Genomic DNA, 18,513 nt, shown 5'->3' with positions numbered 1-18,513 from the left:
CTGTCAATAAAATGGTGTTCACCCTCAGACAGCCACGGCTAGAATGCCGTCTACTGTCCATACGCCTATGTGGTGTTCATATAGCCTCCAAGCGTGAATGCTGCAAAACTGAGAAAGCATGGCACCAAGAGCCCTCAATGAACAACTTCTCCACCCTCAAAACAACCATACGCAAACACAACCAACTCATCCGGACCACCAAAAGGTCTTACTACAAAGAACGCATAGATAGTAACTCACACAACAGCAAGGAACTCTTTACCATCATCAAAGAGCTCACCAAACCCAAATCCAGCAACATCGACCCCCCCTCACACCCAAAACCTTTGTAACTCCCTCTCCAACTACTTTCACCTCAAAATCTTAGACATGCACAACAGTTTCACATCATCTGCACCCACCGTCACCACCACCGACACCACTGACATGACCAACAGCACAACGCCCCCCCACACCAACCTACTACACACCTAGACCCCAACCAACGATGAAGAAACCGAAAAAAACATGAACTCCATCCACTAAGGCTCCCCCACAGACCCCTGCCCCCACCACATTTTCAACAAGGCCAGCCCAATCATTGCTCCCCAGCTCCGCGCCGTAATCAACAGCTCCTTTGACGCCGCAACCTTCCCAGACACCTGGAAGGACGCTAAAGTCAAAGCGCTCCTCAAAACCCCAAAGCAGACCCGGAAGACCTCACAAACTACCGCCTCATCTCTCTTCTCCCCTTTCCCGCCAAGGTCGCTGAGAAGATAGTGAACACCGGACTGACTCACTTCCTAGAGGAAAACAATGCACTCAACGCCTCCCAGCCTGGATTTCGCAAGAAGCACAGCACTGAGACTGCCCTCATCGCCTGCACTGACAACATCAGAACCAGAGTGGACAAGGGCAAGACCATCGCCCTCAACCTCCTGGACCTCTCCGCAGCTTTCGACACTCTATGCCACCAAATCCTCCGTGCGCGCCTTTTTGATGCAGGAATCCGGCACAAGGCCCTAAACTGGCTTACCTCTTTCCTCGCCGAAAGAACCCAGAAAGTCCACCTCCCTCCCAGTCCCCAGCAACCAAGATCATCTGCTTGGTCCCCCAAGAATCCTCCATTAGCCCTACCCTCTTCAACATTTACATGGCCCCGCTCGCCAACATCTTCCGCCCCCATGGAATCTCCATCATATCATATGCAGACAACACCCAGCTCATCATCTCCCTCACCAGGAACCCTTCCACCGCCAAGACAAATCTCCACGCCGGACTCCTCGACATCACCAAATGGATGACAGCAAGCCACATCAACCCAACTCCAACAAAACCGAAATCATCATCTTCGGCCCCAACAAGACAGTATGGGCAGACTCCTGGTGACCCACCACCCTATGACCACCCCCAACACCCTCCACCCATGCACACAACCTAAGCATCATCTTAGACTCATCTCTCTCCATGGTCCAGCAAATCAACACTATATCATCCTCCTGTTTCAAAACCCTTCGCATGTTACGGAAGTCCTTCAAATGGATTCCCACAGAAACCAGAATAACTGTCACCCATGCACTCATCAGCAGCAGATTAGACTACAGAAATGCCCTCTATGATGGAACCACAGCCAGGCTTCAGCAAAAACTCCAGCGAATCCAGAACGCAGCTGCATGTCTCATCCTCAACCTCCCACGCCACGAACACATCTCCGCTCACCTCAGATCCCTTCACTGGCTGCCCATCAGCAAAAGGATCATCTTCAAAGTCCTTATCCACGCTCACAAATCCCCCCACAACACTGAGCCAGCCTACCTCAACGAAAGAGTGAACTTCCACGCACCTACTCGACTTCTCCGCTCCACTGACCTCGCCCTCGCCACAGTCCCCCGCATCCAACACACCACCTCCGGCGGCAGATCCTTCTCTTACCTCGCCTCCAAGACCTGGTACTCCCTCCCCACCAACCTACAGAAGACCCAGGACCTCCTGACTTTCAGAAAGCACCTCAAGACATGGCTTTTTGTGCAGTAAACGGCATCCCCTTACCCCCCCACCCCCCACAGTGCCTTGAGACCCTTTCAGGTGAGTAATGCGCTGAATAAATTTTTTGATTGATTGATTGATGATAAAACATGTTGTGTTCTAAGAACAGGCCCAAAGTGATAATATTTCTATGGTTGAGAGATGACTCTCTAATTCTTTGAGCAACATTACTAGGTCAACTATTGTGTACAAAACATAACAGCCTTGAGCAGGGCACAGCAAGAAATGAGTGCAAAGGACTGATAAATGTAAAACATGAACAACTATGCCTTCCCTGAAAGGCTGCTGATAATAAATAAAACAACAAGCTGAAAAGTGAGCAGTGCTAAAGTATAATAACACTAATAAAATGTGTATGCATTTTAAAGGGAATAGGGTATAGTCCTACAGTTAAAATAAAGCTGCCTAATTAAGGTGCTAAAGGGATCCCAAGACACCATCACTATTGTTGGTACAGGAGTGCAGGGTCTGAGACCTAATCTGAAGTACACTAAGGCTAACTACCTAAAAGCTGGCTAATATATACATAAAAGAAATACAAATGTCCAAGCTGACAAGCAGACTAGTCTGAATAACTAGGCTAGATTTAAAAACAGGTCCATTTAAGACTTTTAAAAATTTCCAAATGCCAGATTAACAATAAACATGATCCCAAAGGAGATCTCCGAGCCCATCATTGGAAGTAGAATCCAGTATAGACCCCGCTTCGGCAGACTATAAAATCACCAGCTCATTAGTCAAAAGGTGGAAGGAGCACACATGATCCATCGTCTGAGTCACAGTTCCAGCTGAGGGGGCAATGTTCCGTGATGTACCAGATGTCGAAGCACTAGGAAGCACTAAATCCACAAAGGGCGGCTCATAGACGGTATCTTGCAACAATGGCAATCTTAATGGATAAATCCGGCATTGCACCCTCATTGAGAGCTTTAGCAGATTTACATCCTTAGAAGGAACATATTGTAAGGCAAAATGCACTACCAGTGCATTTTAGAAAAGACACCATAAACAGTGGAACACAGGCTGCACACAATTAAGAACTGGTCGAAACGACAGTGACCAATTCCTGCCTAGTTCTTCTGAGAGTGATACTCCAAAGTACTACATCATGCATTCACGACACAGTTATACTGGTGGGAGCCCCATCATTTCTCTAAGATGGGGCAGCCATTGCAAATCAAAAAAAGTGACAGCAAGATTCCACCAATTAATGCCAGTATTATTGGGAATCCTCCAAAAACACTCATAAAAGTGGGTGGATGACTCAAGGTATAACTCTGAACACAGTCTGGAAAGTATTGACAAAAATAGGACCTGAAGCCTTAAAGAATTATACAATTCCAGCGGTGGGTGTTATATGCATTAAAGATGTGACTGACTAATCCACTGAAAAGTCTTGGGAAGCTGATATTTAAACGGGACCGTATCTGTTTGGACTACCATGCCACTTGCAGGTCATAGGTTTCACAAGCTGATGTGAAAGCTACGTGCTTTTGAAACATAAGAGCTTTCTGTCTCTTCAGCTTGTCAAAATTTGAATTATATGGAGGAAAGTGAGGCCACAATTCTGCTACTTTTAGCTCATGCGTGGGGGGCAGAAGTACATTCCAACAACAAGTCACAATTTAAGAGACTAAAATCATGTATGAGAACCTTGTCTCATCCCACAGCAAACTTGATCACTCAGCATCAAAGAACTCCCATTTGAAAGTAACTGAATCACTGGGTGAATCAAAGGACGGGAATACCCTTCAGATAGCAAGCTAATATTGCAACAGACGTGTTACATACACCATGCACGGCCATCTGTTTACAAATCATAGAATTGATTACAAAAGTTTCATATTTGCTACCACAGAGAAAGACCTCTTTATCGCTGTTCATGCATTAGTAATCAGAGGGCAGCTCCCACACATCAGGAATGTAACTGTTTCCGAAATGCTCAAATCTGCCTACAGAAATTGTTTTCAAATACAAAGTGAATTGAAATGTTGATATAGCCAGACTGATGATGGTGTTTCAGTCACAGTAAAAGGCAACTTTTCTAACTTTTCAATGTCAAGCATGATGTAACTAGTTTACTTCCTAACCATCATCTGTTGTTTTGTGTCAGGTTAAATGTGGCAAATAACTCCTCAGAGTTAATGTGCTTCTACCGCGCTGTCCATTTTCAGAACTTGTAATGTCCAACTCAACTGCATAATAGATCTAAGTTGACCATGGTGTAAAAGTGATTTGTCATTATGCATGATCTCTACGGCAGAGGACGCAAAGTTGTTAATGTGTAAATGCGGTTGGACAATCTGTTCATACCATAATCGACACCAACTAGAGATTGTCAAAATTTTCCTTATCTATTTACTTCAAACGTGCAGCAGCCGACATATGTGAAAGCTTCCATAGTTCATTATATATTGCACTTAAGAAATGCTTTTAGCGTGGGTTTCTGGGACCTAAAGAGAAGCCTTGTAAGTCTACATCTTCGGAAAGGAGACTAAGGTGTTCTTTTACAGCTATTACTCAATCAATCAAGAAAGAAATTTGTAAATCGCGCTACTCACCCGGAGGGTCTCAAGGCGCTGGGGGAGGGGGAACCGCTACTGCTCGAACAGCCAGGTCTTGAGTTGCTTCCTGAAGGAGAGGTGGTCTTGGGTCAGATGGAGGTGGATGGGGAGGGAGTTCCAAGTCTTGGCTGCCAGGTAGGAGAAGGATCTTCCTCCCATGGTGGCTTTTCTAATGCGTGGCACGGCGGCGAGGGCGTGGCTGGTCGATCGTAGCTGGCGGGTGGGAGTGTAGAAGGTCAGGCGGTTGTTGAGGTACCTGGGGCCCAGGTCGTGGAGGGCCTTGTGTGCGTGGGTGAGGAGACGGAACGTGATTCTCTTGCTGACGGGGAGCCAGTGCAGGTCTCTCAGGTGTCCGGAGATGTGGCTGTGTCGCGGGATGTCAAGGATGAGGCGTGCGGAGGCGTTCTGGATGCGTTGGAGTCTTTTCTGTAGTTTGGCCGTGGTTCCGGTGTAGAGGGTGTTACCGTAGTCCAGTCGGCTGGTGACGAGTGCCTGGGTGACCGTCTTCCTGGTTTCGGTGGGGATCCATCGGAAGATCTTTCGTAGCATGCATAGGATGTTGAAGCATGATGATGAGACGGCGTTGACTTGTCTGGTCATCGAGAGGGAGGAGTCCAGGATGAAGCCCAGGTTGCGTGCGTGGTCCGTTGGTTTGGGTGCGCTGCCCAGGGCAGGGGGCCACCAGGAGTCGTCCCAGGCAGAGGGTGATGATCCAAGGATGAGGACTTCCGTCTTGTCTGAGTTCAGTTTCAGGTGGCTGTTCATCATCCACTCGGCTACGTCTTTCATCCCTTCGTGCAGGTTGGTTCTGGCGGTGGCTGGGTCGTTGGTGAGGGAGAGGATCAGCTGTGTGTCGTCGGCGTAGGAGATGATGTTGAGGTTGTGTTGGCGTGCGATTGCTGCGAGGGGGCTCATGTAGACGTTGAAGAGGGTGGGGCTGAGTGATGATCCTTGTGGTACGCCGCAGATGACTTCGGTGGTCTCGGATCTGAACGGGGGAGGCGGACTCTCTGGGTTCTTCTGGCGAGGAACGAGATGATCCACTCTAGTGCCTTCTCTTGGATTCCGATGTTGCTGAGGCGCTGCACTAGGGTGCGGTGGCAGACAGTGTCGAACGCTGCGGAGAGGTCCAGGAGGATGAGGGCCGCTGTTTCCCCGTTGTCGAGTAGGGCTCGGATGTCGTCAGTGGCTGCGATGAGGGCGGTCTCGGTGCTGTGGTTGGATCGGAAGCCGGACTGCGAGTGGTCGAGGGATCCTTTAGTCTTGAGGAAGGCGGCTAGCTGTCTGTTGACGGTCTTCTCGATGACTTTGGCCGGAAACGGGAGGTGCGAGATGGGGCGGTAGTTCTTGAGGTCGGTGGGGTCTGCTGATGGTTTCTTCAGGAGGGCGCTGAGTTCGGCATGCTTCCAGCTCTCCGGGAAGGTGGCGGTGTTGAAGGAGCAGTTGATGATGTCCCGGAGATGGGGTGCGATGACGGAGTCGGCCTTGTTGAAGATGTGGTGGGGGCATGGGTCGGTTGGTGATCCGGAATGGATGGTGTTCATCGTATGGATGGTGTCTTCGGTGCTGACCGGGGTACAGGCGCGGAGGGTGGTGTTGGGGGGCGTCGGTTTGGTGGTTGGGTGCGTGGTCTGTGTGCCGAAGCTGTTGTGTATGTCGGCGATCTTGCTGTGAAAGAACGAGGCGAGTGAGTCGCAGAGGTCTTGTGAGGGAGTGATGTCGTTGTTTCCGGCACTGGAGAGCTCTTTGACGATGCTGAAGAGTTCCTTGCTGTTGTGTGCGTTGTTGTCTAGTCGTTCTTTGAATGCTGTCTTCTTGGTGGTGTGGATCAGCTGGTGGTGTTTGCGGGAGGCGTGCTTGAGGGCGGTCATGTTGTCTGTAGTCGGGTTTTTTCGCCAGGCTTTCTCGAGGGTGCGGCAGTTCTTCTTGGAGTTCTTGAGGTCGTTGTTGAACCAGGAGGCTTTCTTGCTGTTGGGCCTGATGGGATGGGTTTTCAGAGGTGTGAGGTTGTCAGCGCAGTTAGTGATCCACTGTGTGAGGTTGTTGGCTGCTTGGTTGGGGTTCGCTGAGCTGGCGGGAGGGTTCTGGCTCAGAGATGTGGAGAGCTGGTCGTGGTGATCTTGTTCCAGCTCCTGCGGGGAGCCTGTTGTGGGTGGTAGTGAGTCGTGGTTCTTCTGAAGCTGAAGTGGATGCAGCTTGGGTCTGTCCAGTGGAGTACGGTGGAGTGGCTGAAGGAGATGTACTTGCTGGAGGAGAAGACTGGGTCAAGCGTGTGTCCGGCGTAGTGGGTGGGGGTGTTCACCAGTTGCTTGAGTCCGAGGTTTGCGAGGTTGTCCAGCAGGGTGGTGGTGTTGTTGTCGTTGTTGTTCTCCAGGTGGAAGTTGAGGTCCCCTAGGAGGATGTAGTCAGCGGAGGGGAGGGCGTGTGGGCTGATGAAGTCTGCGATGTCTTCGCTGAATTGTGTGCGGGGTCCTGGGGGTCTGTAGATGAGGGTGCCTCTGAGTGTGGTCTTGGGGTCGGTGTGTATCTGGAAGTGAAGATGTTCGGCGGCTGTGAGGGTGTCGTCGGAGTTGGTCGTGATGCGGATGGTGTTCTTGTGGACGATGGCGATGCCTCCTCCTGTCTGGTTGACGCGGTCCCTCCGGGTGATCTTGTATCCGTCCGGGATGGCGATGGCGATGTCGGGCGCTGAGGAGGCGTTCATCCAGGTTTCTGTGAGGAAGGCGACGTCTGGAGATGTGGTGTCGAGCAGGTTCCAGAGTTCCACGGCGTGTCTGTGGATGGAGCGGGTGTTGAGCAGGATGCACTTCAGGTGGTTGCTGCTGGTGCTTGGCTTGACGGGTGCGGTGCGGGTCCGGATGCAGGAGAACTTGCAGGATTGGCAGGCGAAGGGTCCGTGGGTGCGTCTTGGGGCGGCTCGGCAGCACCCAGGGATCCGGCTGGTGTTGAGTGCGAGGAGGGTGGCGGCGTCGTAGGTCCGGCGGGTAGGCTGGCAGCGGCGGGGGCCGGGGGGTCTGGCGCTGGGCATGGTCCAGGCGTGGACGGGCGCGGACGGGCGCAGACGGGCTTGCCTTTGGCGCGCCTTTGGCGCCCCAGCAGCGTGGCCGCTCCGTGGCCGCTGCGCGGCCTCCATATGAGGGGAAGAGGGAGGGAGGAGCAGCTGGGAGGTGGGAGCGGGGCGGCCAATGGGGTGCAAGGGGGCGGAGCTACCGGGACGCGGCGGCGGGAAAACGGGCGGCGAGGGGGTGACGCGGCGAGACGAGGGAAACAGAAAGTAAAAGGGAGCACAGTCAGGGCAACAAAAGTAAGGGAGAACAAATCAGGGCAACAATACCAGGGACACAGGCACTCGGGGTACAGAATAAAAAGCGGACACAGGCACTCGGGGCACAAAATCAGAGAGGACACTGGCGCTCGGTCACAGAAGGCAGGCACAGGCAGTCAGGGCACGGCAGCGAGAGCGGTCACACTGGGGGCTGCATGGCAGTGAGGGGAGCGACCGGCCTGGGAACCAGGGTCAGAGGTCGCTTTCTCTACCTCTGCGCGGCCTCCATATGAGGGGAAGAGGGAGGGAGGAGCAGCTGGGAGGTGGGAGCGGGGCGGGCAATTGGGTGCAAGGGGGCGGAGCTACCGGGACGCGGCGGCGGGAAAACGGGCGGCGAGGGGGTGACGCGGCGAGACGAGGGAAACAGAAAGTAAAAGGGAGCACAGTCAGGGCAACAAAAGTAAGGGAGAACAAATCAGGGCAACAATACCAGGGACACAGGCACTGGGGGTACAGAATAAAAAGCGGACACAGGCACTCGGGGCACAAAATCAGAGGGGACAATGGCGCTCGGTCACAGAAGGCAGGCACAGGCAGTCAGGGCACGGCAGCGAGAGCGGTCACACTGGGGGCTGCATGGCGGTGAGGGGAGCGACCTGCCTGGGAACTGTTGACGATTGTAGCCATTGTTGACAATGTTTACCCACGCTATGTGTGGTGACAATGCCAGAGAGTTGTGTCATGATGTAACAACGGTCAGGCCTACCCTCTCGAAAACCCGATGTAGAGTTCTCAAAACAAACATGACAACCAAATGTGTTCACTGGTCACAATATTCACCCATTGGGACCTGAAAGCGATTAATTAAAGGTACAGATCTGAACCCAGGCATTGAAACGTTCTTCAGTGACATTTAGAATCTCTCATCAATTATCACATTTTGTGAAAAAGGGCATACTGTGAGAATTCATTTCATTTATTTTTTCTAACCCTAGGCAAGTTGTTTGTTGTAGGCTGTCACTCAAAAATGTTAACTGCATTGGAAGAAGGCAACGGATTGGCCTTGTAGTTTCCAATCTTACATTCCCCACACACTCTTCAAATCAAATGATTTCTTTCAATACTCATAACCTTCTATGGCCAACTAGGAAACAAAGGAATGTGAATAAAGCAATTTGGTGTTGGTTAGCAAACATTTCCTTGCTTTTGAAGGAGACAATTTGAATTAGTAATACTCAGTGTCTTAGAAATGGGGTCTCTGGTTGGCAGTCAGTTTGCACTCTGTCTAAGCAGAGACCCTCACTCTAGTTAGGGTAATGGAGATACACACTTAAGATAACCCTGCTCCCCCCCCTTGGTAGCTTGGCACAAGCAGTCAGGCTAATCTCAAGGCAATGTGTAAAGCATGTGTACCAAAACACACAGTAATACAGTGAAAACACTACAAAATAGAGACCACACAAGTTTTTCAAAACATAGTCAATATTTATCCAAATCAAACAAGATCAAAACAATAAAAATCCAACAAGTTCTGAATTTTTCAAATAAAGAGTCTTACTCCATAGAGAACTGCACCACTCCTGTGCATGGATTTCCACTTTGGTTCTACCAGTTTCACCTTTCAAGGGCCCAGGGACCAGATAGGGAACCACTTGTCAGGGTGGGAGTCTAAGCAGAGAGTCCATGTGCTGGCAGAGGAAGTCTTCAATGGCACTGAGACTTCAACACAAAAGGCAAGCTCAGTCCAGGCCCTTGGAGACACTTCACAAACAGGAATATACCACAATGTCCAGTTGTTGTCCTCTTTCAGGCAGAAGCAGCAACTGTAGGCCAACCAAGCAAAGCACAGTGACAGGAAAAGGGGCAGTACTCCTCCTCGAGGTCGTTAGCTCTTCTGCTTGGCAGAGCGTCCTCTTGGCTCCAGAAGTAATCTAAAAATCTGAGGGTGTGGGTCTACTCCCTATACCCCTTGCTGCCTTTTAAGTCAGGAAACCTCACAAGATCCTGCCTTGCACAGGCCTGGCTCCAGACTCTCCCAGTGGGATGAAGACTGCATTGTGTGAGGGCAGGCACATCCCGTTCAGGTATAAGTGTCAACCTCTCCAACCACACTAGCCCAGATGGCCCATCAGGATATGCAGGCCACACCTCAGCTCCCCTTGTGTCACTATCTAGTGGAGATTCAAAAACAACCCAACTGTCAGTCTGATCCAGACAGGGAATACACAAGCAGACAGAAACACAGATGGTTTAAGCATGGAAATGGCCACTTTCTAAAAGTAGCATTTTCAAACTGACAATCTAAAAACCAACCTTACCAAAATATGTATTTTTTAATTGCGAGTTCAGAAACCCCAAACTCCACATCTCCATCTGCTCCCAAAGGGAAAGAGCACTTAAAAGATATTTTAAGGCATACCCCACGTTAACCTATGGGAGAGACCTAGGCCTTGCAACAGTGAAAAACGAATTTGGCAGCATTTCACTGTCAGGACATGTAAAACATCAGTATGTCCTACCTTTAACTCACACTGCACCCTGCCCATGGGGCTACCTAGGGTCTACCTTAGCGGTGTCTTACCTGTATAAAAATGGAAGGTTTGGGCCTGGTAAAGAGTTACACTTGCCATGTTGAATTGGCAGTTTACAACTGCACACACAGACACTGCAGTGGCAGGTCTGAGCCATGTTTGTAGGGCTATTCATGTGGGTGGCACTTACTAGTAAACCAAATATGCCAATCATGGAAAAGCCAATTACACATACAATTTATACAGGGAGCACTTGCAAACTTGGAAGCCTCCAAAAACAAAGTCCAGCACAGAGTCAAAACATAGGAAGCGGAGGCAAAAAAGACAGGGGAGACTACGCCATGGATGCCAGATCTAACATAGCATTTTTAACATCAAGCCCAGTAAAATAAGAAAACTTTTCTACATATGTCTTGGAACTCCCCATTGGTGGAGTCGGACTATGTTCCTACTGTGTATAATAATAAACTACTCTTGGTGTACTAGCTCGGTGTGCAAACTGGTGTCCATAATGGAAATGGCAGAACTTTTTCCCATAATTTGCTGTTTTCATATAAACATCTTCACTACCGGTACAGTGTAATATTGAAGCTCAGAATGCATAGAATCAGCTGTGTTTACAACCCAGTCATCAGAAACAACCCCAGGTGTAATAATATCATTCATTGATACTTTGACAACGTTTGGAATTTCAATTATTCCCATAGGGCCACAGATATCAAATGGTACTGTATCCCAAAGAATCCCGTTAGGAACTTTAACAGCTGAAATGTTCACAAGGGACTGGTCTCGTCGGACTTTATGTGAGGACAAATAAGGCTTTAAACCTCATCCACCAGTTCAACAACTCAGAATTCAGGAAGATAATGACCATGTATCAGCAGAAAGAAAAACGTTTGCTAAAACCAACCCAAAGAAGAAAGTCAAGCAGTGTCAACAGTATCCACAGATACTACTGTGGACGAACCAAGTAGATATGTTGAAGCCAATTGAAAAGCGTATGTATTTTTGATACAGGTACAGTAGCTGGTGAGTGAGTAAGTGTTAACAAAAATCATCAATGTCTGGAAAGTAACCAGAAGCAGTCTATGCAAAAACCGGAGCCAGCACAGGTAAAAAAGGACCGGGTAGATGTACACATTGGTGGTTCATCATAGACGATTCCATCCATTTGTGTTGCGTTGAAAAACTGCAAAAGTATATCCTGGCTATTTTGTGTAAATTGAATGGTGCGAGGAATCAACAAAAGTTCATTTAATGCCCTCCCCAAGCTCGTGGAAATAGTTTCAGCATTATTCAGTGCTTGAAGAGGTGTATCTGGGATGGTAGTGAGAGGGGTAAGGGAACTATCCAGGAATCCTCATGGTCTACTCTGCAAGATCGGCCACATGATGCAATTTGTCATTGTCAATTGAAACAGAACCGTTGTCTTTAGAACCAGTCAGCAGTGCTGAAATAACAGTTCTGGTACCCCTGTACTTTCAGGACTTGAACTGGTAGGTATGATGGGCCAAACTCCTTCTTCACAGGTATTGTCTCACAGGCTAGATCTTTAGAAACATAAGAGGGCATAGGAGGAAGACATAGACAGGGCTGATCCTCCTAAAAATCTATATATCTTAACCAAACAAGAGCCTAGCCCTCATCTGCAAAGTTAACCGTCCACATAAGTTGTGGAAAACCATTGGTTTCCTTTTTTTAAAGTTTCACTCACCAGGGTTACCCCTTGGTGGCATGCTTCATCATTGAGTCCATCCTATTGAGATCTGCCTCTTCTCCCCTACAAGAATTTGTGTTTTATGGTGTTTCCCTTGGAATCTCTGAACCCATCAATCCACCAGTAATTTAAGTACTCATTAAAGGCCTGGACACAATGATACGAATTGCACACAATCACTGTTGAAATTTCAGGATCGGTGTATTCCATTGCCAAGATCAAAGCTTTGACCTCTGCAAGCTGTGCTGTGCAGTCCCCTAAGGTCAGGGTGTAGGTTTGTTGAGGGTAGAATTTACCATCTTTCATCACTCCACAAACGGCTGCACAAACCACAGAGTATTGGTGTTTGGAACCAACAACTGAATGTGCTGAACCATTGGTATAAATGATGATTCTATATTGATCGAGAGGCAAAATGTTGAAGGACATGGGTATTCAAGTTCATACTGGAGACATTCTTGGGTCTACAGTTTTAGATCAAAGACATAATTGACATCAGTGTATCCAACTTGGATGTAATGTTTTAGCTTTCAGACGCTAGCTTTTGTGACAGTCACCAGAGCTGGTATTGGGGTAACAACAATAATTTGTTTCCCTTGGACTAGTGGTCTCTCCTTTATGACCCCCATCTGAACAGCAATCAGTATTTTTTCTATTGGTGCAAAACACTGTTCTGAATTTGAGTACAGACGTGATTTGCATGCTATGGCACAATATCACCTTTATTTAATGTAACATATGTGAACCTGAAATAACCCAGATTACCAAATTTGTTTTGTTGTCAATTGTGTGCTAATGTTTTGCTTCAAGCAAGTCAATCTTTAATGCAATAGTTATTGAAAGGAGTTCCTCATAGTAGAGGTTGAGGACTTCTTGCACATTGGCTGATGTTTCAATGCCCACATTAGATGGAGAGAGAGTGACACAAGAATCCTTAAAGGTATTAGGATGGCTCAATATAATCCGTGTCTTATTTTTATTCAGCTTGTAGCCAGACTCCTTATCAAATTCATACGCCTCCAGTTCAATAATAGCAATATCAGAAATAATGGTATCTGAGCATAGTTTGGTGCCATCTGAGTATGCCTAGTCTTGTCAAATATAAAGGGTAATCTAAACTCATAATAAAAAATATGAAATAAGAAATGCTCCAAAACAATTTTAAATAGTAACGGTGAAAGAGGAAAGCCCTGTTGGGTGCCACGTTGGATCAAAAATGTCTGGGAAACCTTTCCATTAATAGTTACAGTAGCATTGATACAACATACAAACATGCTATAAGAATTTTGCCCCAAAGCCCATTTTCACCATAACTTCCCAAAGAAAAGGCTAAAACCTATCAAATGTATTCTTGGCATATAGATTATACCGGTCTAGTGATAAAGATTATTTTCCACATCAAAAATGGATATCGCTACGTTAGTATGAATAGTAGTATCCCTGCCTGGGACAGATTCATGCTGATGCATTTTCACCAATGGTTAGATAACCTTTCCTACTCTAAGGGTGAGACCCTTTGAGTACATTTGTGCATCAGTATTAATCAATGAGATAGGCCGATATGAGCCTTGCTCTTTAAGGTACTTGCCTTTTTAAAGAAAGAAAGTTATGGTGGTGAACCTCCATGATCCTTGCCCTGAATCAACATCCTGGAAAGTTAGGAAAAGTAGTGGGATCAAAGCTTCTCTAAAGAGTTTGTAAAACCCAATGGGAATTCCATCTTCAACTGCAACTTTACCCAAAGGGAGAGAAGAAATCACATCATTGACATGGTGTGGGGAAATAGTCCTCTCAAGCATGTTTGATTGTAAATGATTGAGGCAGGGAATCCTGACAAACATTAAGTACTTTTTACTTTGCTCACTTTAATATAGACCGCCAATATATTCCAGACTATAGAGAGATTGATAAAATAAACAGAATTGCTCTAGGATAGCCTAAGGATGGCAGGCTACCTTGCCTAAGTGACCTTGAATGCTGTTGTTGCAATTCAAGTTTCTCCCTAATTTTGAAGGCAGAACCTTGCCAATCAAATCTCCACTATTCATAACCTTCCACCCTTTTCCGCATAAAAACAGCAGAGGCTTTTTCCTGAAATATATGTCCAATTTTAATTTGCCACTCAACCATCTTGAAACAACAGTGCCATTCATCGGGGTCATTGGAGAGAATTGAGGCAGCATGCTTTGTTTCACGCCTCTCCAATTTGTCAATATCCTGTGCTTCTCTGTCCGGTAACCTGCAATTCCGTTTGGCCATATACTTTAATGTCAATCCACTAACATATGCATTTAGAACACCCCATATGACTGAGATGGAGGCAGAACCAATATTATCCATCATGCCAATATACTCAGGGACCATAAGAATTCAGCATTAAAATGATCATCGGGTCATTCTTACTGGTGCCTGCCCAGCCTTGAAAGAAAAGTTAATGGGATTGTGATCTGAAATTAGCTTGGGGCTGACCTTTTACTCAAAGTTATGAGTGAGATTGGGCATAGCAAGAATATAATCGATGTGCAAATAATGATTATGAACATGTAAATATAATCAGGAAACCATTTGTGAGTGTTGGCCAAAAGTCCACCAGTCCATATACCCTTATCAATGCAGCAATAGCTGGGTGTGCTTTATTCATTCGGGGAGTTGCTCTGACATTTGTTGTGTCAATTTTATAATCAAAAACGCAGTTAAAATTATAGGCATCTAATAGTGAACCAGAACCAATCAAGAGCTCCTGCATAACTGAATCAAAAACCAAAGGATCATCTTGGTTTGGGCCATACACAACACATATCATGAAACAACTGAAATTGTCCTCAATCTGTGCAATGACCCAACTCCCATGTCTATCTTCTGCTGTTCTAGTTATGTTAAGACTGCTGTAGGGCCTGAAGAGAATAGCTACACCCCTATTTGAAGACTGTTGGGTAGTTATCCTCCCCCAACATCGAAAGCCCAGCTGACTAAAAATTGACTCATTTCTAAAGTAGACATGCTTCTCAGTCATGCACAGAATTTGTGGTTTAAAAAGATTTATAGTCTCTCTTACAGGTTGTCTCTTAAGAGGACTATTTAAGCATCTAACACTCAACCACATACATTTGAGAGCAGACATCAGGTACATAAAGACAATGCACCCTACCCTACCAGGCCAGAGCCATAGATTGAACATGAGCAAGCTCCCTCGAAAACCCCAGAGATACAAGTCTTCTCATCTAGACAATGTGCATAAAGAAATCAGAGTAATCCTCCCCTATTGAGTTTTACTCTCAGCAACAAACAGCCCCCACCCAAGGTCACCCTCTCTACCCAAGAAAGGGTCCGCTATATGGGGAATCATCCCTTCCAAATCCATCGTGGAAGGATGACCATAGTCCGCTGCTCCCCTAACCCACAAAAGATAGATAGCAGCAGCCAAAAACAAAAAAAGAGAATACAATAAAAGTGCAGAGAAATCACCAGGAAATGAGCCAGAGACTGGGCTTCTCAAGCCAGTGTGAGGGCTACCTCTCCCCTAAAAAGCCTATAATCATCCAAATAAACCAACACAGGAGTATTATCAATAAAATAGAGAAAGGTACACGAAGAGCTAAACTGCACCAAACACCCTCCAATTAGAGAAACTGTGGAGTGGGGGCTTCAGGATAACATCATAAATAGTAAACCACAGTATGATCCCACCCTCCTCTTCACCTTGGGGTCAACCTTGGCTTCTACACTGGACCTGGAGTTATCAGCAGGTCCATCGGAAAGCTTGTGAGGACTGGCCTCCTGCTCCCATTGCTTGGAGATGTGAGTGGCTTCCCCCCGACTTAGGTTTCCTTGATCAATGGGATATAAGTTTTGCAGCCTCACCCTCCTGATGACATGCATAGGTCATGCCATATCAGATTACCTTAAAGCAACCCACTTCCTGAAGAAACACCTGCACCCCTAGTTCTCTCAAGGGCGAAATTAACTTCCTAAATTGCTAACAATGTTGAGCAGTAGAAGAATAAAAGTCAGATCTATCTTAAAACTTAAGAGAATCAACAATTATCGGAGTGGCTTCATTAGCTCTGTAAGTGTATCTCTTGCCACAGAATGAAATTTCCCAGAATCGGATGAGGATATTTTGATGGCAAATGGCCAATCTCATAAATCTGTGCCAGCAAACAATGAGCCTGCTGAATTTGAGAGTCCCAATCCCAGTCTTAAACTTCAGGGAAGGATTCCTAGAAGAGCATCATTACAAACTTCCTTGAATCCCTGCCTTCCAGAATCGACTGAACACCCAAAATGCACAGATTGTTATGGCACTGTCTATTTTCAGGATCTTCAACATTAGCCTGTATAACACCCCCTACTGGGACCCTGCCAGACAGGATGGAACTGAAAGTCGACCTTGTGCACTTCTAAGCAACTCTTTGAAGTCTCCCCCACTTCAAAGGCACATTTTGGTATTTTTAAGCAGGGTCTCTGACCCTACCAACTCAGACACTTCTGAGGTAGACACTTCTACTTCATCAGACACTTCCTGGAGAAGAAACCCAGAACCAGTACCTGAAATATGCCAAGAAGAACAGCCTGGCTGCCCAAAGGATTCCCCTGGAGTGCTTTTCTGAGAAGGACTGCTGCCTTGCTATTGCCCTGCTGTCTTGCTGCTCTCTGCCTGTGCTGAGAAGTGCTCTCCAAGGGCTTGGATAGAGCTTGCCCCCTGTTCCTGGAAGACCAGCTGATCTCCACCCTCGCCCCACCACCCAGCACCAGCGACCCCAACACTGCCGCCCTCAATGTCAAACAAAGGCTAGACGATTGCGCCAAAACCCTTGCCCTACTTAGGAAACCACTGTAGAGGCTGGGAAATACTGTCACTGAAGGGGAGATATGAATAACTCTGTCAGAGCCCCAATACTTTTTGTAATAACATTCTTTTATTAGTATGGCAGAGTATTCTATTATCTTAAGTGTCCTTAACAGTCTTTGTTCTCTTCTCTTTTGGTTTTCTTCCTTAGGTCTCTCTGTTCTTCCTCTTCTTTCCTTTTTAGTAGTTCTGTCTCTTATTATTTTCTTTGTTTCTTTTTAGGGGATCTTCTTCTTTGGTTGGAGCCTCGCCGATGTCAGGAGGTATCAGCAAGGACCCGTCGTTCGGAGAAAAAATAACAAAGGTGAAGACAAGTAAGTGGTTTGCTTCAACGGTTCTTTGTAAGGGTAAGAAGGGAAGGTGAGGAGTGGTGGGTAACGGAAATGAAAAGAATATAATGAGTGCTCAGATTCTCACTGCTGTGTTGGGGTGCTCTCTGTAAGGCTTAGAGCTTTCTCTGGGTGTTTTATTTCCGAGCCTGTTAGTGTCACAGCGCCCGCTCAGTGAGGGTTAGTAGAAACGGGGAGAAAGAAAACAAAAAAAATGAATCATTTGTCTTTTAACTTGGACCGGAGTATAAATGTGCAGAGCAGAAGAAACTACTAGGTTGTCGACGCCGGGTTTATTTTCCTACCCCCTCCCGGCGTGTGTCCCAAACCTCCCGCCTTCCCCTCCCGCCTGAAAAATACTCTATTGGTCTCAAGAAGCAGGCACGTACCTGCGATAGCCACGTCCCTCCAGGGACGTGGCAGGAATTTCCATCCAAACGCCGATCAGCCGCTGGTGTACCTGTGCCTCGGTTACAGGTTGGCTCTACGGTTTCTGGGGTTTCCTCTTCGCTGTTCTGGTCCGGTCGCTCTTCTGACCCTATTCTCCATGTTCGTCTTCCATGTTTTCTCTTTCCCATGAACGTGCCAGCAGTCTTTTTTCTATTTTTGCCTTCACCTGGATATCCTGGATTGCGGAGGTCCTTCCTGTTCCTTGGCTCCCGCTGGTGCCCCCAGGGTATTGGATTGCGGAGGTCCTTCCTGTTCCTTGGCTCCCGCTGGTGCCCCCGGGGTATCGGTTTGCCGGTCCAGTGTCGACATCCTGAAACAGGGTCCCCGCAACCCCGTTACACACCCCTCCCCTAGAAGGGGACTGTTCGAGTTCCTGATCAAGGGGATGTCTCGACAAATAATCAGCAGTACACAATTGATTTCCTGGTATGGGTTGTACCTGAAAGGTAAATGGATGCAGTTCCATATACCAACGTAGTATTCGTGGGTTAGTATTCTTATGGCGGGACAACCAAGTGAGGGGAGCATGACCAGTATGTAGTATAAATGAGTGTCCCAGCAGGTAATATTGGAGATTCTCGATGGCCCATTTGATTGCTAGGCACTCTCTTTCGATTATCGGGTAATGCTGTTCCATGGATAGGAGTTTCTGACTTATAAATATGATGGGGTGTGTATTATCATTCTCATCTTTTTGAAACAATACGGTCCCCACATCGGAAGCATCCGTCTGCAGATAGAATTGTTTTTGGAAGTCTGGGCAGCTTAACACTGGCTTTGTGG

This window comes from Pleurodeles waltl, chromosome 5, assembly GCF_031143425.1.
Source record: "Pleurodeles waltl isolate 20211129_DDA chromosome 5, aPleWal1.hap1.20221129, whole genome shotgun sequence".
Lineage (NCBI taxonomy): Eukaryota > Metazoa > Chordata > Amphibia > Caudata > Salamandridae > Pleurodeles > Pleurodeles waltl.
This window is presented reverse-complemented; position numbering follows the sequence as displayed.